Raw genomic sequence first — 24,155 nt, forward strand, 5'->3', positions numbered from 1 at the left:
GTGAAAGATAAGGTGAGAGGAGAGGAGATGAGGATGGGGGCAGAGTGGAGACATGAACAGATGAGAGTGTGTGCGGTGGAGAGATTGGCTGTGTGTGGCTGCAGGATATTAGTGCTGGGGGACCAACAGCAGAGCTAACAGACCTCACATCACATTCTCAAGGAGGGTCAACAAGGGGCATCACAAACAGCGCGGCGGGAGATTATCTTAATTCTGAAGGCAAGAAAATCCAAGATACCGTCCATGCTGACTCCCTCTAATCGATGCCGACAGGTAATTCAGACGAGTGCATGGGAGAGCTTACAGCTTGCAGCTAGCCTCAGCAGAGCATTCGTAGACGTTTAGCCCCCCTCACACTTATTCAGGTTCAGTCACGGCAATTCATTCAGGCGCACTTTGCTCCTCTATTATAGACCACAATGGGTAGCATTATGTAATATATAATAACCACATGAGTGGACGTTAAGGGTACTAACAATATGGGAGAATAAAATATCCACCACCAAACTCTGAACATTCACAGGAAGTCGTTTGTCTCTAACAGGAGTATTCAACTCTTACCCTATGAGGTCCGGAGCTTGCTGGTTTTCTGTTCTACCTGATAATTAATTACACATACCTGGTGTCCCAGGTCTAAATCAGTCCCTGATTAGAGGGAAACAATGATAAAACACAGTGGAACTGGCCTCAATGAGTTTGAGGGGTATATAACAATTGACTCTGCCAAAGCTCTGCAGGGTTCTTAGCTGCCTTCCAAATGTTCCAAAGTAATGTTGTGACTGTCACTGTAGCGTCTATCATGCTGTCTACTGACAATAGGCCCTAGAACTCCTCAGTTGCTCCTAAGGACGCTATAATTGTTACATTCACGGTGTAGAATCATACGCTACATCAGCTGTATTAAACCAGTGCAAATAACACAGTTTACAGAATTAGTCAAGGCCAGAATTGTACATGAACAGCTTAACCGTTTGGAATGAGCACATCTCTAAATAGGGGCCAAAACGAATGGAGGAAAATGGGGGACGGGTTACTAGGGGAGATTGTTGCCGAGTATATCCTGAGGGCATTGGAGAGAGAAAAGAGGCCCAGCCTAGCTGGTGTCTCACGGCTATCAATGGCACTGCTCCAGGGTTGTGAGAGAGACACTGTTATGTAATTCCACAAGAGCCTCTTTCTCTGATACGTGGCTATTGCTTTTCAGTACAGTCCTATATACCTGTGCTGCCAATTCACCAAAAATGGCTGCATCAAAAAAAACATCAGGCCAGAGACCATCGTTTTGTTAATGTGTTTGAGAAGCCGGGTGAAGCCAAGAGTGTTAGGATTTTAACATTCACATCACAGGTAGAGCAATAGGCAGACTAGTGCTCCAAATTTGGAAGTTAAACGACAAAATACTCAAGGACGTACATTGTTTAACACCTAAGAAAAAAAACGCTTCATAGATTGGCTTTGATCTAAACACACAGGTATTCAAAAAAGAAATATCCACAAAAAAGAAAAGAATGTTGTCTCAAAAGGCTGAGATTCAGACGCTGTCAGACAGTAAATGAAACATCTCAGAAAGTACATAAACACACAGGAGATTTGGAAAAGTAAGCATTTTAGCACGCAAGAAAAATGTCTGCTGATCATGAAAATAACATGTATTTTGGCACATCATGCAGCACATCTTTCTCTCCCCAACAAAAAATCGATCTCATCCTTTCGATCTCATCCTCATAGGAGATCGAAAGACTACCCCACATATTAGGAATTAGATAGGATCTCTATGGACTACCCCATGCAGTTTTAAGGACATGAATATCTCTGTTTGCGAATGTGCAGCGAGAGTAAAACATTTCACCCCGTCTGCCTGTGTATCTAAAGAGAGTGGATTCATTCACATCTTTCAAAGGAACATTTTCAAGCTCTTACTTGGCAAAACATCATGAAATAAACACAGGTGGACATAAAATGACACAAACCATTGTCATGTACAAATCTAGGATAGTGTCACCTGCAACCAGAGAAACAAAAACAAGGATGGCGTGCATGGTATGAACGCAAACGGTCTGCTAGGTAGAGAAATAACAAAGAAACAGACAGCGGTCCCCATGACTGTAGTTCCATTACAGCCCCAGGGCTCACAGCCTGGACGTCTCACCTACACTCTTAGAAAAAAATATGCTGTCTAGAACCTAAAAGGGTTCTTCGCCTCTCCCCATAGGAGAACCCTTTGAAGAACCATTTTTGGTTCCAGCTAGAACCCTTTTGAGTTCCATGTAGAACATTTCCTACAAAGGGTTCTACATGGAACCTAAAAGAGTTCTACCTGGAACCAAAAAGGGTTATCCTATGGGGAGAGCGGAAGAACCCTTTTGGAACCCTTTTTTCTAAGAGTGTAGGTCCACACTCACTTAAACTCACTGACTTTGCCACTTCTACCCGGAGAGACCATGACGCACAAACACGCATGAAAAGCTTTTAAGTCCCACTGTCCTTCTGCCGAAGTAAAAAGACTGACACACTCATGTTTCATTTTGAATGAAAGAGAAGCAGCGCCACGTTCCTCTGCACACCTCACGCTGTGTGTGGGGAAAAGCACAGCGCCATCCCTCTTTAACAGTGATTAAATAAAAGATGAATGTGTCAAGTGACACGCCTTTGCTCATTTCTGTTGGACAGGTTCACGGCCAACGGAGTTGACATGAGGAGTAATGGAAGTGGAAAGGTAGGGATGCTCAAAGCGACGTGTGTCTACAGTGTGTCTCCTCGCAGTAGAGAGACTGCAGGTGAAGGCCTATAGGTTCTTGATTCTGTGGAAACGAGTCGGAGAGCAGAGCCCGTTGCATATTTAACCACCATAGTTGCTCCTCCATTGGTCATGCGGTTCACTATTCGGCATGCCTTCAGGCTTCAGATATGCTCTTAGCAAACTGAGACCAGCAGTATATTATAAATACAGAGGCATTGCTATCTCTCCCTGGTAGACCCAGCCCTGTCTCGGCACAGCTGATAATGCTGGAGCTCCCTAAACAGCCAGGGTAATGAGAAGCGAAAGCCCAAAACCGGCCTAATTAAAAGTAAACAGACATGGGCATGTAGCACCCAGGATAAGCATTTAGCCGTGAACATCAGATTAGACCGTATGTAAGGATACAGTTGTTGAGTTTAAATCTCAGAAATAACAGGGGCCAAAGCCGAGCATCGGCCGTGGTTTACTTTCTTCTGCCCCTCCAGGATGAAACCGTTTCCTGTGTTTGGGGTGTGGTTAATGTGGCTTTCCAGAAGGGATTATAGTTGATAATCAGCTCAGATCTTATAGGAGTATCAAAGAAAATTAATTGGATTTTCAGCCTTTTTCTATGGTATGATTAATGTGCCAACTTAATTTATGCATTACAGACCACTTTAGATGCCCTTATTTACTTCTGTGTTTCTATGGATGTGTTTACACTCTTATTACTGGAAAGAAGTAATGGAATACAAACCTCATATGACGTAATTGATACTGTTGGTGGATAAATAAATAATACTAGTTGATGATTAATTCAAAGATCAAACATCCTTTAATCTGGTCATATTTAAGTGAATCAAATTAGAAAATGCAATCAGACATGGTTAATTATGATCCAGGAATGTAATTATGGCGTGCAGTTGTTAACCTACAACATGGCCATTGGGTTACTGCCTGTGAGTACAAAGAGTAAAGGTTTAGTCCAGTCACTGCAATAATACTAATAAGGAAACAGAAATCTGCAGGGGTACAGTTTAATTTAAGAAGGCTGATTCTAACACAGATGTGGATTCCAAATGGATTTGGTTTCATAAATGTAACTTTTAACTTGCATTCTCATTCTCAATGGTGCCCTGAGAACAAACAATTCACAAATCAACATGATAATTCAATAAAACAGGGGGAAAAAGAAGGAAGTACCAAATTCAAAAGATACACTACATTTCAACAACACAAATAAATTATTCCAATCAACCAAAACGCTCACAAACTTCAGTGAATTCATTCCTCGTTCTAAACTACACTATTGGCACCAGGGATTCAAGATGTAATGAGGATTGTAATTTTTCCAAACATGGGGTGCGTTAAAATGAAAGGCTGATTTATCTAGGTTGGTAGAGACACGAGGGACCTCAAGAGCTAACCAACCCTGTGAGTGGGTTTGTATTTTTCTACTTTAACAGAGAAGTGAGATATTTTAGAAGCTTGTACAGCAGAGCTTTGTAAAAAAATGGGAGAAATTAAGTGATCTACAGGAATTTAGAGAGGTCCAGCTGACCTTTGATAAAGGATGCAGTGATGAGTACTAAACCTGTCAACTGTGATATGCACTCTATGGTACACTGCATCCAAGGGTTTTAGAGTAGTGGCCGCTGCTTTCTGATAAATGGTGTCACCATAATCAAGAGCTGGCAGGAAGGTTTCCTGTACAATCTGCTTCCTGCTGTTTAGGGAGAGGCGTGATCTATTTCTATAAATCGCAGCTTCTTAACTGTATGTTTTTAAATGTCAAAAAGCCTCGGCATTTACAGGCATAAATGTGTAAACCATCTGAAATATTTCTATGAGAATTAGAAAACATCATACATTCAGTTTTTCCCGCATTAAGTGCCAATTTTAAATCAGCAAGGTCTTTCTGCCAGGCAACAAAATCAGAATGCAGGTTTAACATAGCCTGGTCAGCAGTAGGGCCAATAGCGTACATAACAGTGTCATCTGCATACAGATGAATATTACAGGTTTTTGCAGATAGACCAATATTATTTATATACAGTAGAGGACAGGTCCCAAAATCAACCCCTGCAGGACACCTTTATTACTATCGAGGTAACTTGACACCATCAGAAAGCACACATTGTGTACTGTCTGACAGATAGTTCCCAAACCACATGCAAAACGCATGGTTGAGGCCCATTTCAGACAACCTTTGAATGAGTGGGGATGGTCGACAGTATCAAAGACCTTAGATAGGTCTATAAATGTGGCAGCATAGTGATTCCTATGAAATAAGCAATTGAACTCAGAATCTAAGACAAGCATAGCTGCTTCAATGGCACTATGTCCAGGTCTAAAACCAGACTGGTGCGCATTAATTAAGAATATCATTTGAAGTTGTTAGCTGAGAGTTTGCGAGTGAATTCTAATATTTTTGCAAGGCAAAATAGTTTAGAAATCTATCTCCATGTCCCCTTGCTCTGGACATATCCTTCTATATTTCTCTTCCCCATCTCACACTGGCTCGGCACAAAGACTGACGTGGTCTTGCTAAAAAGGTAGGATGGCATAATTGACATGCAGGATTTACACAGATCTCCACATTTATCTCAGGGATAACACCTCACAGACTCAGCAATCTGGCACCCCCCAGATCCCTCTCTCTCTCCTTTCTCCCTCTCCTCTCCCTCTCTCTCAGTGCTCTGGTCTCACAGTGGGTGATCACCAGGCTGAGCTGATGCGGCCTGAAAGGCAGCACTGTTTAACGAGCAGCGCAGGGCGTGTGAGTGAGGAGACAACAGGTGGACCGTCAGATTGATGCGCCGCAGCTGTGGAAGCACCACTATTCTTGCCAGCTGTCGGCCTGAATAATAATCATTAAAAAAAAGGGATCTTTGCAAAGGACCTAGCATGCTGCCAAGATGTTTGTCTATTCCTGCATCACATGGGCGGGAAGGAAAATAAGTTATATACATAGAGATGTTGTTCCTTCCTCTGGTTTAAGTGACACTGCATGGCTTCGCTCGTGGCGGTTGCATCATGTAAATATTGAAATGTGTGTGGCTCCTGTCTACAGAACATGCACCAGTTACAGTGCCCTAGTGAAAGTCTACACACCGCTTGCACACTCTCTTTTGCTGCCTTAAAATGTTATCTAAAAAGGAATTACATTTAGATGTTTTTTCTAAAGATCTACATAACCTACTCCACAATTTCAAAGTCAAAGATTTGTTTTTATATTATTACAAAATTAATAACACAAAAACGAAGATGTCTTGATTGCATATGTCTTCACTTCCCTTGATTGAAGCACCTTTGGCAGCCATTGCAGTTGTGAATCATTTTAAATGAGATTCTAACAACTTTGCACTCTTAGGGAAACATACAGTTGAAGTCGGAAGTTTACATACACTTAGGTTGGACTCATTAAAAATCGTTTTTCAACCACTCTACAAATTTCTTGTTTACAATCTATAGTTTTGGCAAGTCGTTTAGGACATCTACTTTGTGCATGACAAAAGTCATTTTTCCAACGATTGTTTACAAACAGATTATTTCACTTATTATTCACTGTATCACAATTCCAGTGGGTCAGAAGTTTACATACACTAAGTTGACTGTGCTTTTAAACAGCTTAGAAAATTCCAGAAATGTATGTCATGGCTTTAGAAGCCTCTGATAGGCTAATTGACATAATTTGGGTCAATTGGAGGTGTACCTGTGGATGTATTTCAAGGCCTACCTTCACACTTTGCTTGATATCATGGGAAAATCAAAAGAAATCAGCCAAGACCTCAGACAAAATATTTTAGACCTCCACAAGCCTGGTTCATCCTTGTGAGCAATTTCCAAATGCCTGAAGGTACCAGGTTCATCTGTACAAACAATAGTACGCAAGTATAAACACCATGGGACCATGCAGCCGTCATACCGCTCAGGAAGGAGACGCGTTCTGTCTCCTAGAGATGAACGTACTTTGGTGCGAAAAGTACAAATCAATCCCAGAACAACAGCAAAGGACCTTGAAGTTGCTGGAGGAAACATGTACAAAAGTATCTATATCCACAGTAAAATGAGTCCTATATCGACATAACCTGAAAGGCCGCTCAGCAAGGACGAAGCCACTGCTCCAAAACCGCCATAAAAAAGCCAGACTACGGTTTGCAACTGCACATGGGGACAAAGATCGTGCTTTTTGGATAAATGTCCTCTGGTCTGATGAAACAAAAATAGAACTGTTTGGCCATAATGACCATCGTTATGTTTGGAGAAAAAGGGGGAGGCTTGCAAGCCGAAGAACACCATCCCAACCGTGAAGCACGGAGGTGGCAGCATCATGTTCTGGGGGTGCTTTGAGCAGGAGGGACTGGTGCACGTCACAAAATAGATGGCATCATGAGGTGGATGTGTGGATATATTGGATATATTGAAGCAACATCTCAAGACATCAGTCAGGAAGTTAAAGCTTGGTCGCAAATGGGTCTTCCAAATGGATAATGACCCCAAGCATACTTCCAAAGTTGTGGCAAATGGCTTAAGGACAACAAAGCCAAGGTATTGGAGTGGCCATCACAAAGCCCTGACCTCAATCCTACAGACAATTTGTTGGCAGAACTGAAAAAGCGCAAGGAGGCCTACAAACCTGACTCAGTTACACCAGTTCTGTCAGGAGGAATGGGCCAAAATTCACCCAACTCATTGTGGAAAGCTTGTGGAAGGCTTCCTGAAACGTTTGACCGAAGTTAAACAATTTAAAGGCAATGCTACCAAATACTAATTGAGTGTATGTAAACTTCTGACCCACTGGGAATGTGATGAAAGAAATAAAAGCTGAAATAAATAATTATCTCTACTATTATTCTGGCCTTTCACATTCTTAAAATAAAGGGGTGATCCTAACTGACCTAAGACAGGGAATTTTTACTAGGATTAAATGTCAGGAATTGTGAAAAGCTGAGTTTAAATGTATTTGGCTAAGGTGTATGTAAACTTCTGACTTCAACTGTATGTCTATTGTTTTTGCCAAGATAGCTCAAGCTGAGTAAATTTGGTTAGGAATCATTGATGGACAGCAATATTCAAACCTTGTCTCTGATTTTCAATCTAATTTAAGTCAGGACTGAGACTGGACCACTCAGGAACACTCAACACCTCTTGGAAAGCCAATCTGGTGTGTCTTTGGCATTAAATTTTGGGTAATTGTCCCGCTGAAATTTTGAATTTTTATCTCAGGGTTATGTTTTCAGAAGACTAAGGCAGGTTTTCCTCTAACTTTCTAACCTTGGCTTTGCTGCTATCATATTTCTTTAAATCCTGAAAAACTCCCTTGTCCTGCCACTGACATGATGCTGCCACCACAGTACTTTCACTCTATGTTGTGTTGTATTGGATTTGTCCCAAACCTGTAGTTTTTCATTTAGGCCCAAAAATGTATTTATTTGCCAAATTGTCTTGCATTATTACTTAATGGCCTTGTTGCAAACAGAGCAGATGATTTGGAGTGGATTCATTATTTTGACATTGTCATAGAGGCCAGTAATGTGGAGTGAATGCAATGTGGTTGATACTCTGTATTATCAAGTATTGTTGTGGCAGCATTATGTTATACGTACAGTATGCCTGTCACCGGCAGGGACTGGGTAGTTTGTCAGAATCAAAATAAATATGAAAGTAGCAAAGCCCAGGCAAAAAGAGGAAAACCCGCCCTAGTCTTCTGAAAACCTAACCCTGGGATAGAGTTGTACAGTTATAACCGGACAATTACACAGATTGTAACGATAAAGAGGTGGTCAGTGTTCCTGAATGGTCCAGTCCCAGTCCTGACTTGAAAATCAGAGACAAGGTTTGAATATTGCTGTCCATCAATGATTCCCAACCAGATGTACTGAGTTTGAGCAATTTTGACAAAAACAATGGTTATATGTTGCCCTAAGAGTTGTGCAAGGTTGGTAGGATCTTCATCAAAATGAATGACAGCTGTAATGACTGCAAAATGTATTTTCACCAAGTACTAATATAAGTTATCAATACATGTTGTTTTTGATTTGTATTCATTTGGACAATTTTCTATAATAGTTATTTCACTTGTGGAGTAGGTTGTGTACATCGGTAGGAAATAAATCGAATGTAATTCCTAACGTAAACTTTTACGACAGCAAAATGTGAAGACTGTGCAAGGGGTGGGTAGGCTTTCACTAGGCACAGCAACTGCTCAGAGGAACCTAGAGTCTGATCTGAATCATGCATGGCTCTGTGCAACGGCACTCTCCAAACTTGGCACGGCAAGGGATCGACTTCATTGCGCAGGCCACACAACATATAGTGAGCTAAATGTATTTCATTAATTTGGTGTTGCTGTGTGAAGCTGTTGCCCTGAAAGCCCAATGCTGTGTCCACCTTCATTACTCTGCAATCGATCATCATCTGGGCGGCCACTTCTTTGGAAATGACTAGGCTGTGGTCTACATGCTCTTAAAGATCTCAGCCAAAACAATAGTGACAACAGAAACTGTTTCTAAATTGGGACAAAAATGATTACGTTATTCCAAAGTTAAGTTTTATTTTTTTTTGAAATTCAAGGATTTCAACACACACAATACTTGACAGTACTACAAATCAGGACAGCATTACTGTTCTACAAACAAATCAATATGCAAATCATGTTTTATTTCATATGTGCTACCAATAGCAAAAGCAGTTGAAAGACCACTACATTATAATGTAATGACATGTTTCCCATACATACAGTCTAAGGAAGAGGGAGGACCAATAAGTAAAGCATGTACTCCAACAGAATTGTTATCATACACTGTGGCCAGCAAACGGTGTGAATACTGGCACATTTTAATAAGTAGATGCTAGTATGTTTAGAGGCAGTTTCTATGGTAACAATGCCATCTCTTCACTCTCTTGTTGACAATCCGTTAGACTCCTCCAGTAATACTGATGGAAATCCTGAGTTTAGATTAGATTAGTTTAATAGTCGCATGTATAGAGTTACAGATGTAATTATTGATCGCCAAACTCCAAAAATGCATTGAAATAAAAAATAAATAAAAAATAGTAAAAACATGGATAATAATACAAATAAATGTATATAGAAATGTCCATGGGGGGGGGGGGGGGATCTGGGTGGGCGGGAGGGGAACAGGGATTATCTTAACTCCTAATACGGACATTGCATGAATGATTTTAAATCTCTAATAGTCTTTAATTATGAATCAATACTTGAGCTTAGGTAATTGTGAAGCCTCAGCAGGCCAAAATGTTGATTTATGGTGCATCTTGACAGAAGTGCTTAGAGACCCTCAACAATTGAGAGCTGCATTAAAGCTACAGCTTATTACCAGTCTGCAGTCAATAGAATTTAAAATACATTTTGCTTAATTATCTCACTGCCTTAAAAAGGGACTTTTGGTCCTAAATGGCCCCCTAAAAACGGGGCTGAATTGAGAACATGGATATCGCACATGAAAAAGTAGCTCCCTGTCCGTGGCTTTGTAAGCTATCAATCATCTTTCTTCGAATGACGTAGGCATTGATGTCAAGTGTCATCACCGTTCTCTCGTCTGGTGTGACACTGTGGTTACTGATGCTATGTCTGAGGTCAAAGGTCGCGCATAGAAGTCATGCTTTACTAACCCTGCTCCCATTACCTATGACTGATGATGGCATGGCTCTAGCGGCGCTGTCACCACTGTTCACTGCCATGCCTCCTACCTCACCTCATCCATCAGAGGGGTGCTCACCTAGCCACACACCCATCCAAACACCTCACTGGACCCGGACAGACACTATTGATGGTGCTCCAAATGAATATTCATGAATCATAGTTTTGTTTTGTTTGGGGATCTATTTTTAAGAGAGAGGGATAACCACTTAGACCTTCTACACCAGAGGGCTCCCAGTAGGTGAACAGATGCTGGGCTTAACCCTGGCACAGCAGATGTTGATGATTTATTCTCTTTTTTTGCCAGATTAAAGCTGCCTCGACAGCCGCACTGTGGCCTATCGGAGGAATCAAGCATTTGCCATTGGAAGAAATGGTTCATCACCAACAGCCACCTGTGTAGCATTACTCTTCATTAGGAAAACGCATCTCACTAATCCAGTTAAATGCTTAACTCATAATAAAACACTATGATACAAAGGGATGTGTTCCATCTAGGATCAACAACTGCAACTCTTTAAATATAGCAATCACATGATTCATATTAAGATGTCAGAGACTTTGATATGGCACAGCTTCATGGAAGAAAGAAAAAGAACATTGTTTTGTGACCACTTGGGGACCGAGGAACCAACATCTTTGAAACCTCCTGACTTTTAATGTCCCTAATCCAGGAGTTATCCTTGAATTTCTCTGTTGGTACTTCAACGTGCAGGGCAACGAACTAAGTCAATCTTCCGTCTACGATCCCTTAAGGGTAAAGCATTACTTGTCATTCCCTGACGACGGGGGAGATAAGAAATCTTCTGAAATCAAAGGGAGAGTATTTTCTTCATAGCCACAGGCGCCAGATTACCCATCAGCAATGGCCGTGCAAAGATGCAAAACGGAGGTTGCAAGAATAACCCGTTGTGATTTGTCAGATGGGGCGGAAGTATAATTTGTACTGATAAACAAGCCAGACTCAACGTGTGCAAATCAGCCTTACATACGGGTGGGAGTACAGCTACATGATATCAAAAGGGGGAAAATAGTACTGCGTCTGTCTGCCGCTGTGCTGCGGCAGCGCCAATTTGGACTTTTCTCTAGGGCAATGAGTTCCTTTCAATTCGGTTTCTCCTTCGCTCTCTTGATTTCCCACGGTAGAATTGACAGAATTACAGTGTGTAACGCTCATGTTTTGTCAACTTTCCCTGTTTAGCAGACAAGCACATTATTAATTAGATAAGCAGGGTATTAGACAATCCATTCCAAGGGGCAGGAAGTATTTCATTGCAGATGGCAGTGTGGCCGTTTCCATCAAATCCCACCTGTTTCATTGACTTCACTTCTTCACTTTTTAAAACATACATGTTGTCTCAGATGTTTGGCTGTACATACCAATGGGAGTAATGCTCTGCATCATAAAACAATAATACCAATTGCTTCACAGGGTGTGTATCATCAAAAGCCCACACATATAGATCCATACTAAACACCACAAAGACATGTACTATTGCATGGATTTCACATTGCATTTGATCTCTCAATAATTCCCTTAAATACTGAGAGCACTGTCAATCATAGAATCTCTCAGGCAAAGACAAGCATCTATCCACAGCATTAGCATGCACAGGGGCAGATCTGAGGCAATGTGATCACTTGACATTCAAAGAGAGAGAGATAAGTATTGATTATGGTGAGGAGGGTTTGTCACTTCCACGGATTGAAGCGGCTACAGTAAAAACATGCAGCACGGGGTTGGGCAGTGCACACTCACCTCTCTGCCGGAACCTCAGTCACTACTGCAAAGTGATTCACCCACCTACACTGTGTTGGAACTCTGTATGGAAAATCCATCTAGGTAGGCCAGTGTTTATCTTAATGATCTATTACATGATCTTGCTGAGAGATTGCTGCTTTGTAAAGACAATAGACTATATTAAATAATATATTTACAGTTTACTGATTCGCACACCATCATACCATACATGCATTTACTGTAATTATCAAACTATTATGAATCCAATCTCATCTAAAGGGGAGATGTTAGACTTCAGTCAATACAGATATATTTTCCTGAAGTAAGACATGGCAAATTCACTGCATTTCTAAATTACATTTTTTTTTAAGACTTACTGATAGTTCACCTTTTTTTTGTGGTTTCTAAAATTCGCTTAATTTCAGTTTATTTGACTAAACAAGCAAGTATAGTATAGAGAATCATTGTACCATCTAAACCGTTGTGAAATATATTTTTCATAACCAAAAATATATTTTCAGCTGTTCGAAGCGTGTACAAAATCTAAAGTAAAAGACTCAAAAACAAAATAGCGCACATAGAACATATCTACCGCTTCTTAGACTTGCTTTCAATGAGAATGATAGATCTATAACACACATTTCTACGTCAAAAAGTCACATATTGCAGCTTTAATACAATCATACAATTCATTTCCTAGCAACAGAGGAACCAGAATTATTTGGACCTTGTGGGTCTTACTCCTGAGCTTTTGTATTTCACAAAGGTTCTAATTAAAGTGATTGGGATCCAGTCTTTTCATTGAACAGGATGTTGCTGATGTGTGTGTGTGCGTGTGTGTGTGTGTGTGTGTGTGTGTGTGTGTGTGTGTGTGTGTGTGTGTGTGTGTGTGTGTGTGTGTGTGTGTGTGTGCGCGCGCGTGTGTGTGTGTGTGTGTGTGTGTGTGTGTGTGTGTGTGTGTGTGTGTGTGTGTGTGTGTGTGTGTGTGTGTGTGTGTGTGTGTCTGTGTGTGTGTGTGTGTGTGTGTGTGTTGGTCCCACCTCACGTTTTGCAGTAGTGTCCAGTCCCCCTGCAACCAGTCTAATCACTTAAGGGTGAATGATAGACTCAAGCGTCATACCTAGTGGAACACATATTTTGCAATACAACTAAACAATATGAACAACATCAATAGATTTGGCTTCAACTTCTTTAGCTTTTCCTATCATCTGATATGCATAACGCATTGACACAAACAATGTGTTCGGCCAGAGACTTCACAGACAGTGTGCTGTTTCAAAACGGCAATGTTCATGTCATTGGTAAATGTATGCGTATAACGTATTGAAGAAAAAAGAAAATTGACAGGTTTTTAAAACAAGTAAACAAAAAAGATGATGTTGTGTCGTTATGCCTGATTGAATATGTTTTTAAAAGAATACATTTGCTATTATTGTTACTATTTCTGACAGTTTCTTGGCATGTACATACATTGCTTTATCTTTCCTCTGTATGATGCGGTTGACCTTTTCACCCTGAATTTCTGCACTGTGCCTCGTATGCATATTCCGCCATCCAAGAGTATGTCATTCAGTGAAGGAAGGAAATACTGTTTCTCGTACACTCACTCAGTAAAGCCAGATCAATAAGAAAGCCTCTGAAGTGAGCACATTGACAAACCCGTTATGTATCGCCAGTTTTAATGGGTTCTCATGCACAGGATATTCATCAACCCGTGCGGTGCTGCAGCCTGCAGGTATACAGCCCCCGTGGTATTTTGTAGCCCTGCCCTGTAATTACTTTGCAGAGAAGATGGCAAGGGAGGAGGGGACGGGGGGAGGGGGGAGGGGGAGAGGGCCGTTCAATATGTCTCGCTGCCGTGCCACTTGTGTGATGCTTGTTTGCTAAAGGTTTTCTTCCATCATAAATCAGTCAGCATGAGGCTGAGGAACTACATGCCTGGCACACCAGAACGATTTTCATCTTTTTGCACTCGTATATGAGTTGTGACTGATTAAAATTACCCCCCGAGCCAACCCCTGCGAAGGAAAACTTCTCAACAATTAGACTCCTATTATAATTTATCTGTCTCCTTTTCACATGGACACTCTTCTTCAGCAGGGTGGTACGGCATGATCAGGGGCTCAGCTGCTTTTAAACAACAGTGATTTTGAGGAAATTAGACCTTTGTGAACTGGAGACAGCACTTAATCGTCAACCCAACAACATTTACATTTTTACATTTTAGTCATTTAGCAGACGCTCTTATCCAGAGCGACTTACAGTAGTGAGTGCATACATTTAATACATTTTCATTTCATGCAACACTCTGAAACTGACACTGGAAGCAAACTTTTCTCAAGTACAAAACATGTTTTGTATCATCTGGTCCCATTTGTTTCTAAATGTATCAGGGATCTAAATGGCCATCTCTGCCACCTTCAATGAAGTCTCCTAAGTAAACGCCAACACATTTCTTCTTGAGACGGGTCCAGGTCACAGCTCAGTAAACGCCATACACAGTTAATGAGTCAAACAAGCTGCCGATTCAAGGTGAAGTTTGCAAATGCCATTTTGTATGCTTTCTAAAAGATACTATCTCGGCAATTGTGCCATCTTTGCTTTGCAGAATTGAAATACAACAGCACCCAAGGGCAACCATCCAGCTTTAGGACATCAGCTTTTTATTTCCAGCTTATCTGCAATTTCCAGGCTCCATTAGATACAGAAAGTCCTCAACCTTCAGTCATATTGTTTCTTGCCACTGAATGCTCAGGGACTGTCAATAGACTTTATTTTTGGATTTAAATTGTCCCGAGATACAATTCAGACAATACCTATATGACAAACATGTCCTTCAAATCAGAGGCATTTATAGACCCTCCATGTTTCAATGAAACGTTGAACTTGTGTTTTATAGCATAGAACTACGCCGTTTCTTCAGTTGGGATTTGCAAACTGGAATCTCACCTCTCATTTAAACGGATGCAGCTTGACTACAGAGCTGTGGCTCAATCTAGCACATGCCACCACAGTGTGGTACAATGCCTGTGTCACCGTGTTCATGGTCTTTAAATGACAAGAGACAGGGTGTGATGTTGACTATAATGGAGGGGTTTTAAACATTGTCAACGTTTACAATTTCCTTCACCAATCATTTCCATCCATTTCAAACAAACAGATTACAGTCCGCGTATGTTAATGAGAGACATTTCTCAAAGGCACATCCCACTGGGCACAAACTGGTTTCGATGGAATTTGTCATCGTATTGTGACATGGAATCTACGTGGAAAATACGTTGGACTTGAAAAAAGTCATCAAAGTGGTTGTTTCGAGGGTGAAACTTGTTTCGAGGGTGATTATGTCATCATGGTAACCAAATGTCAGCGTAGACAAACCTTTTATAAAATATATTTGTTTACCTTTCAAATATTTGTCATGTTCACCTTTAAAGCAACGCCAGATCTTCAGCACTATGTCCACTATCAGAAAGAAATAACTCATACAAGAGAATTGATACATCTACAGCGACTCTTTGGTCTCCCAACCTGGTTGTTAACCAAGCCCAGCCTTGTTTACCTAAGATATTTGTCACTGACCATTGCCAATGTGCTATCGTGAGAATAATTGTTGAGAGCTCTAACATTTAAAATGAAATAGATTCACTGTTGTTGTCAAAGTCATTCCATAGGGTTGGTTTTAACAGAGCAAATGAAACGTGACCCTACTTTATCACTTACAGTATATCATCAATGATACTATTTAGGCCTATATAGCATTTGCAAAGTCATCAACAGCAATTGTTTCATTTCAACCCAGAATTCATCCAGAAATAGACAATACAATAGGCCTAGGGTTTCAAGCTCTGGTTGATTTCAAATGTAGTGATTGGTTTAAATAAAGTTTGAAAGCACAGGGATAGACATTTGGGTGACAACTAAACCACAAATCTGACATTGTTTTCCATTTGAATTTGGTTGGGGTTTTGAAGGTTGAAAGAATAGTGATAACACATTGGAAATTCAACTAACTATTGGCTGTCTTTTTCAATGGGTGAATATAGGTTGTAACTTCATTGATCAACATCTCAACCAAATATGACCCAATTACCCACATTGAAATGGCATAGTGTGCCCAGTGGGATGCTTGTTATCCCAAAGGAGAGGGAGGAATTGCAGCACATATGCTACTTCAAGCTGATATCTTATTAGCACCACAGACACTTCCCTCACATGTGCCATTTAATTATCTTGTCTGAATTTTAAAGATGATTATTTCACAATTACACACAACTTTTCTCATAATCCTGCCATGTAATATGTTTGACATGATAGCATCTCAGATATCTATTTTCCATAGCAGGCCTAATCCTATTCCTCATCTGTATGAGGTGAGATGAAACATGCAAAGTGAAGCACATAACGTATTATGCCCCCTGCATTAATATGGAAAAAGCAAATCTGATTCTTATAGATTCCAGCTGGTGTTATTGCATAATTTACCAAGATACCTCTTGGTGATGAGGCTGACTTGGACTATGCTGGTCTCACTCAAAACCTCTTGGTTTGTCCACATACTAGTCAATACTCAGTGCAAACACTATTCATGACATCCTATTGTAGCCATAACTGGACTCAAAGTGATCAGTACTATAAACTATAATACCAACAGGTCTTAACCTCTTGACAAGATCGTTGGTGTTGTATTGAGGCTGTGATCGCTGCAGGTCCTATGCTTCTCTGCGTGATGGTCCCTCAGGCCAAGGCCCCGTACTGATGCTCTCAGAGCAGCACCAACCCACTTCTGGGTTAGACCAAATGGGACTCCATGACCTCGCAGCTGCCAATCCAACACCTAAAGGTTACTACTAAAAAAAGAAATGTCCCTTTTTCAGGACCCTGTCTTTCAAAGATAATTCGTAAAAATCCAAATAACTTCACAGATCTTCATTGTAAAGGGTTTTAACACTGTTTCCCATGCTTGTTCAATGAACCATAAACAATTCATGAACATGCACCTGTGGAACGGTCATTAAGACACTAACAGCTTACAGACGGTAGGCAATTAAGGTCACAGTTATGAAAACTTAGGACACTAAAGAGGCCTTTCTACTGACTCTGAAAAACACCAAAAGAAATATGCTCAGGGTCCCTGCTCATCTGCGTGTACGTGCCTTAGGCATGCTGCAAGGAGGCATGAGGACTGCAGATGTGGCCAGGGCAATAAATTGCAATGTCCGTTCTGTGAGACGCCTAAGACAGCGCTACAGGGAGACAGGATGGACAGATGATCGTCCTCGCAGTGGCAGACCGGTACATCCGAACATCACACCTGCGGGACAGGTACAGGATGGAAACAACAACTGCCCAAGTTACACCAGGAACGCACAATCCCACCATCAGTGCTCAGACTGTCCGCAATAGGCTGAGAGAGGCTGGACTGAGGGCTTGAAGGCCTGTTGTAAGGCAGGTCCACACCAGACATCACCGGCAACAACGTTGCCTATGGACACAAACCCACCGTCGCTGGACCAGACGGGACTGGCAAAAAGTGCTCTTCACTGATGAGTCGTGGTTTTGTCTCATCAGGAGTGATGGTCAGATTTGCGCTTATCGTCAACGGAATGAGCGTTACACCAAGGCCTGTACTCTGGAGCGGGATCAATTTGGAGGTGGAGGGTCCGTCATGGTCTGGGGCAGTGTGTCACAGCATCATCGGACTGAGATTGTTGTCATTGCAAGCAATCTCAATGCTGTGCATTACAGGGAAGGCATCCTCCTCCCTCATGTGGTACCTTTCCTGCAGGCTCATCCTGACATGACCCTCCAGCATGACAATGCCACCAGCCATACTGCTTGTTCTGTGCGTGATTTCCTGCAAGACAGGAATGTCAGTGTTCTGCCATAGCCAGCAAAGAGCCCAGATCTCAATCCCATTGAGCCCGTCTGGGACCTATTGGATCGGAGGGTGAGGGCTAGGGCCATTCCCCCCAGAAATGTCTGAGAACTTGCAGGTGCCTTGGTGGAAGAGTGGAGTAACATCTCACAGCAAGAACTGCCAAATCTGGTGCAGTCAATGAGGAGGAGATGCTCTGCAGTACTTAATGCAGCTGGTGGCCACACCAGATACTGACTGTTACTTTTGATTTGGACCCCCTCTTTGTTCAGGGACACATTATTCCATTTCTGTTAGTGACATGTCTGTGGAACTTTTTCAGTTTATGCCTCAGTTGTTGAATCTTGTTATGTTCATACAAATATTTACACATGTTAAGTTTGCTGAACATAAACACAGTTGACAGTGAGAGGATTCTGTTCTGTTTCTTTTTTTGCTGAGTTTAGTTGGCAGTCTGGCTAGCTGACTTTAGCCTGGCTAAAAACATAGCAAGCTAGTTAGCCTTTTTATCATCCCACATCTCCATGTCAAATAAGGCATGTCTCACACTCAATTTTCAGGTATTAAAAGGAGCTTCCCCTTTTGAGCTTCCCCTTTTGTGCATAGAGCTTGTAGAAGCTTAAGACATTCCACTAAGAGGCCCTATTGGGGAGGATACTGATGTCGTACTGACGCTGGGGCCGCTACAGTATTGTGGTATTGTAACTGCAGATTTTGGCATGCTGTTGTACCATATGTTTCTTAGCTCTGTCCACAAAGCATGACTGGTCTCTTTGATTACACTTTACACATTGTTAACCATATACCCAGAGCATCTGGGTTTGAGCACGCCAGTATATCATGCTTAGGTAATTTCTCTACAACACGCAGCGCATCTACTGCAAACAATTCTGAAACAAAGCATGGATGCCTTCTACAAGACAGTCATGTTTTCTTTTATCTTCAGTATGATTCCTTATTGTGTAGTACTTTATATCACATTTTTTTTCCAACAAGAGAATAATGCTTTGTTGCCTTGTCCAGGAAATCACCAGTTACCATGCCAGATTAAAGGTACTATGTCTTCACAAACGTATGCATGTGTTTACTTTAGTTCTACGACTAAATTGACAACCTATCACCACCAGTAGACTCATCATCATCATCATCATCATCATCATCATAAGCATCACTACTTGCAGTGTCTTCAGAAAGTATTCATACCCCCTGACTTATTTGACATTTTGTTGTGTTTCAGCCTGAATTCAAAATGGGTTAAATATATAATGTATTTTTACATAAGTATTCACACCCCTAAGTCAATACTTTGTAGAAGCACCTTTGGTGGCGATTACAGCTGTAAGTCTTTTTGGGTAAGTCTCTAAGTGCGTTGCACACCTGGATTGTAAAATATTTTCCTATTATTATTCTTTAAATTCTTCATGCTCTGTCAAGTTGATTGTTGATCATTGCTAGACAGCCATTTTCAAGTCTTGCCATAGATTTTAATGACAATTTAAGTCAAAACTGTAACTAGGCCACTCAGGAATATTCAATGTTGTTTTGGTAAGCAACTCCAGTGTAGATTTGGCCTGGTATTTTAGGTTATTGTCCTGCTGAAAGGTATATTTGTCTCCCAGTGTCTGTTGGAAAGCAGACTGAACCAGATTTTCCTCTTGGATTTTGCCTGTGCTAATAGCTGTATTCTGTTTATTTTATCCTAAAAAACTCCTTAGTCCCTGGCGATCACAAGCATACCCATAACATGACGCAGCCATTACCATGCTTGAAAATATGAAGAGTGGTACCCAGTGAATTTCTTGTGTTAGATTTGCCCCAAACATAACACTTTGTATTGAGGACAAAAAAAAGTTTATTTGTTTGACACATTTTGTTGCAGTTTTACTAGAGTTTTTTTAAATGTATTTATTTCCCCTTTATTTAACCAGGTAGGCCAGATTAGAACAAGTTCTCATTTACAACTGCGACTTGTGCCTTGTTGCAAACACAATGCCTGTTTTGTAATATTTTATTCTGTACAGGCTTCCTTCTGTTAACTCTGTCATTTAGGTTAGTGTTGTGGACTAACTACATTGTTGTTGATCCATCCTCAGTTTTGTCCTATCGCAGCCATTAAACTCTGTAACTGTTTTAAAATCACCATTGGCCTCATGGTGAAATCCCTGAGCGGTTTCCTTCCTCTCCGGAAACTGAGTTGGGAAGGATGCCTGTATCTTTGTAGTGACTGGGTGTATTGATACACCATCCAAAGTGTAATTAATAATTTCATCATGATCAAAGGGATATTCAATATCTTCTTTTTTTTACCAATAGGTGCCCTTCTTTGCAAGCCATTGGAAAACCTCCCTGGTCTTTGTGATTGAATCTGTGTTTGAAATTCACAAACACAGATTCAGGGACTTTACAGACAATTGTATGTGTGGGGTCCATGCAACTTATTATGTGACTTGTTTACAAATGTTCACTCCTGAACGTATGTAGCCTTGCCATAACAAAGGGGTTGAATACTTATTGACTCAAGCTTTTCATTTTTATTACTTAGTAAACATTTCAAAAAACCTAATTCCACTTTGACATTATGGGTTATTGTGTGTAGACCTGTGACACAAAATCAAAATGTAATCCATTTTAAATTCAAGCTGTAACACAACTAAATGTGGAATAACGTCAAGGGGTGTGAATACTTTCTGAAGGTACTGTATGTTTTTTTCCAATGGCAATATCGATCAGGACAGCTTCGTCTCCTCCACTCCTTACCGTCATGAGAAGCTGTAATTATTTTCAGTATCCGCAGCACGATCTCACTCTCTTCCACAAATAACCAAGCTAAGGCAACTTGCATACAAAATAGCTGACTCAATCTTCAAGCTGCATAATCAAGATAAGAAAGACGGGGACAGGAAAAGGAGATGCGGGATGCTAATGTGAGGCAAAGCTCCAGCGACAGCAGCTATGAAACTGTGTGAGGATGTTTTAAAATCGTCAAAACTCTCCCGGTTTAGCTGCAAATATCAAGTTGGCTTGCTCATCCCACCACCATTTACAAAGACGTGGAAAGTAAATGGTGTCATGAAAATGAGGGGTAAACAAGAGGAAGGAGAAAACATCGATTTGTTTTAATTATTGTCTTCGTAGCCAACTGTCTTTATGTATACATGTTTCGTTCAACATATTGATATAACGCACTTGTGCCAAGTACCCTGTTGCGGCGCGTAATAGATGACTATACCTTTTATTTTACTCGTCAACTGTGTAAGCCGAGGGTTTACGCACCACTATACGCAACAGCTCAAGCTGTTGTCGTAATGTGTTTGGCTGAGTATCAGCTGAGCATTAGGCTCTTGTCATGGCAACCTTTGTAAGCGAACCACACTTTCTCCGCGCTCATGCAAATAAGGCCTACTCAATATCGTGAATCAATTTAGAATTTCATTATCGGTGCCACACATTCATCACAATGGTGCAGTTGATCCACAAAAAGACTGCAATATGCAATATTTGCATATTGGTAAAAAGAAAAGAAAATAAGATTTGCACAAAAAAAGACGTGTAGACAGATATTGCAACAATATTTGTGAACAATATTTACAAACACCTAGGCTATACAATATGCATTTGCATACAAGACGAATAGCAAAGACGCCTTATATTCAACCAAGTAGATGTAGGCTGCACCCCCTGTCCCATGTACTAGCTCTGCCTTGAGGGTCATATTGATGTTTGTATGGCTCTGGCTTCAACCATATGAATATGTGACAATGGATATGAATCACAGGATAAAAACAAATATTTGTAGTTGAATAAAATCAACTGCAATCCAAAATCTCTGCGATAATTCAATACATCCGATGTCACTTTTATAGGGATAAATCCATATCCTAATTTAGTCTGCCCTGGTATTTATATACGTCACAAACCCTTATTTAACCTCAATTACAAAATGTATTACCATGCTCAGAGGCATGCAACCAAGTGTCTACATAGTCACCGATTAATTATACCTGCAATATGTTACAGTAGGCTAAGTATTTATGTGTACTGTAGGGTATGTCATGTAGACTCACCAGTACAGATTAGCCCTGTTGACTGGGTCAGTTCCTCGTGTCCTCACGGACCTGGCGCGTCTAGCACATCGGGCTGTACTCTGGATGTCATACAGTATGTTGCTTATTCTGTAACCTACCATCCTGCACGCAAACTCAAATTCTGAACGTTTAAAACCTCTGAGAAATTATCCGATAAGGTGTCGTCTTGACGTCAGCAAGGATCTACGCACTAGTGTACATTTAGCAAATTTTTCATAATTTAATTAAATAGGAAAGTAACACAGTTGTCATATAATTCTCAGAAAACCCATGAAGCAAAGCCATGAGAGAAATATCTTCTATGGTTCAAGGCGAACTCTAGCGGTAAAGAGGGTCCGCTCGCTGTCCATGGTGCTGAAATGCATTACAGGCAATAGTGGCTACTTCTATGTTGGCGTCCTTTTTACTTTTGCATTCCAATTGCATATTACATACAATGAACATGACATGAGATAAGATAAAGATGTTTTGGGGATGGCAACGCTGATTTTCTATTGAGTCAACATGGTTGTGTAATTCTCTATACGGGACATATTATTATAAACCTAGCTATATCAAATAACTTAGAAACCACTCTACGTGAATATTATTTTTAACGTGCTACAGTTTAAATACCTAGATTTGATCGTTCACTGATAAAATAAACACATTCCAAACCACTTAAACTATGCATGTCATCATAAAGGCATGTGCAAAATGTGTTTAAGTTTTACGCATGCATATGCAACTTCAAACCAGTTCTACATGTTCTACAGCTAACTCAAGGATAAGTGATATGCTACAATGTGTTGCCAGCACACGTAGCCATTGGAATATGGCTCATGTGTGAAAACTATTCTTGCTAAAAACATGCAATTACTTTTACATCGTTGACTTTCAATGTACTGTGTCGATATTTAAAGACACGACTAAAACGTGTACGTTGAATATGTTCGAGAATTAAGTCGTATTGTGTTTACTGCGGCATTGGAGCGTATTAGAGTACAGCATTCCTCCACTAACCAGAAACATTTAAGCGCTTACCTGCTTACAACAGCGGAGCAGAATCTCTCTAGCCTTTCCCGATCAAAAACTGGAACCCTATGTCACCATGAACCCCAAGACATTTTCAAGGAGGCAGCAGATTTCTGATGAAAAATCCAGGGTTCTGTTGGTCTCGGAATACAAGAAATGCAGCTCCTCACTGCGTCAAGCACAAGCCTCAAAGATCCATTAAACAGTGAGTGATTAATTCAAGCCAGAGAGCCCTGATCGAAATCTCTTTCACTCCTTGCCTTTATGTATTCCGAACAGGAGTCGGGAGTTTCCATTATGCCGCGACAGGGCTCTTTTTTCAATCATATCGGGGCTGACACCACGTTTTAACCATAATCGGCGGGTTATTATTTCAGTTGGGAAGCGCATTGGAGAAGGAGAAGAAGCATGTTGATCCTAAAACCCAGTTGGGGTGAAGATAAATCTCATAATAAGATTGTTTGTCACCGCAAGTCTATAAATGGTGGAGTTCAACAGTCTGGAGGGTAATTGTAAATCCTTTTGTTGAAGTGTGCCACTGCACCTCTAAATATAGTATAGATCAGCCATATATATTATAGGGCCTACATATTTAGCCTGGCCTCACAACATGTTCATGTAGAAAAATATTTGTTCTATGGTGGAACTTCATCAAGATAATGTTGATAGGCACGGTTCACTTGTATGCAAACATGGAGCTTATTCAAACTGAGGTACATTGTTTTACTAAATACTTAAAGGGACACTGTTTTGTAATAAGTATATATTTTTTTATAAACCAATTTCTTCATATTTTCCCTTAATTTTGTGTTTGTCAACTTGGCAGAAAGATAAGTTGGTATAGCTTTCCAAAATTCAAACACAAATGTATTGAAATTGATATCAAGAGGTTGAAATGAACTGTACATTAAGACCACCCAGTACTGCTTGGGCCATGCCATAACAACCACAGGTTGTTCAACTCCTGAAGCTGGATATTGGCAGCAGTTGATGCCCATGAGAGCTCTTACATTTGATTTATAGAGAGTGCAGCCTGATGTCCTCTATGGTGACGT

General features: G+C 40.7%; 1 protein-coding gene across 2 annotated transcripts in view; it reads right to left on the bottom strand.

The window, feature by feature from the left end:
* Positions 1–23,492, bottom strand: part of LOC115198434 (protein ELFN1) — an 87,807-nt gene extending 64,315 nt beyond the window's left edge. The window contains exon 1 of one of the 2 annotated variants that reach the window (XM_029760366.1): positions 23,110–23,492. The gene's annotated coding sequence lies outside the window, so the exon portion shown is untranslated. Of the gene's footprint in view, positions 1–22,065; positions 22,325–23,109 lie in introns of those variants that run through there. The other variant, XM_029760375.1, reaches the window with a different exon arrangement.
* Positions 23,493–24,155: the final 663 nt, after the last annotated feature.

Source organism: Salmo trutta, chromosome 1, assembly GCF_901001165.1.
Source record: "Salmo trutta chromosome 1, fSalTru1.1, whole genome shotgun sequence".
Classification (NCBI taxonomy): Eukaryota; Metazoa; Chordata; class Actinopteri; order Salmoniformes; family Salmonidae; genus Salmo; species Salmo trutta.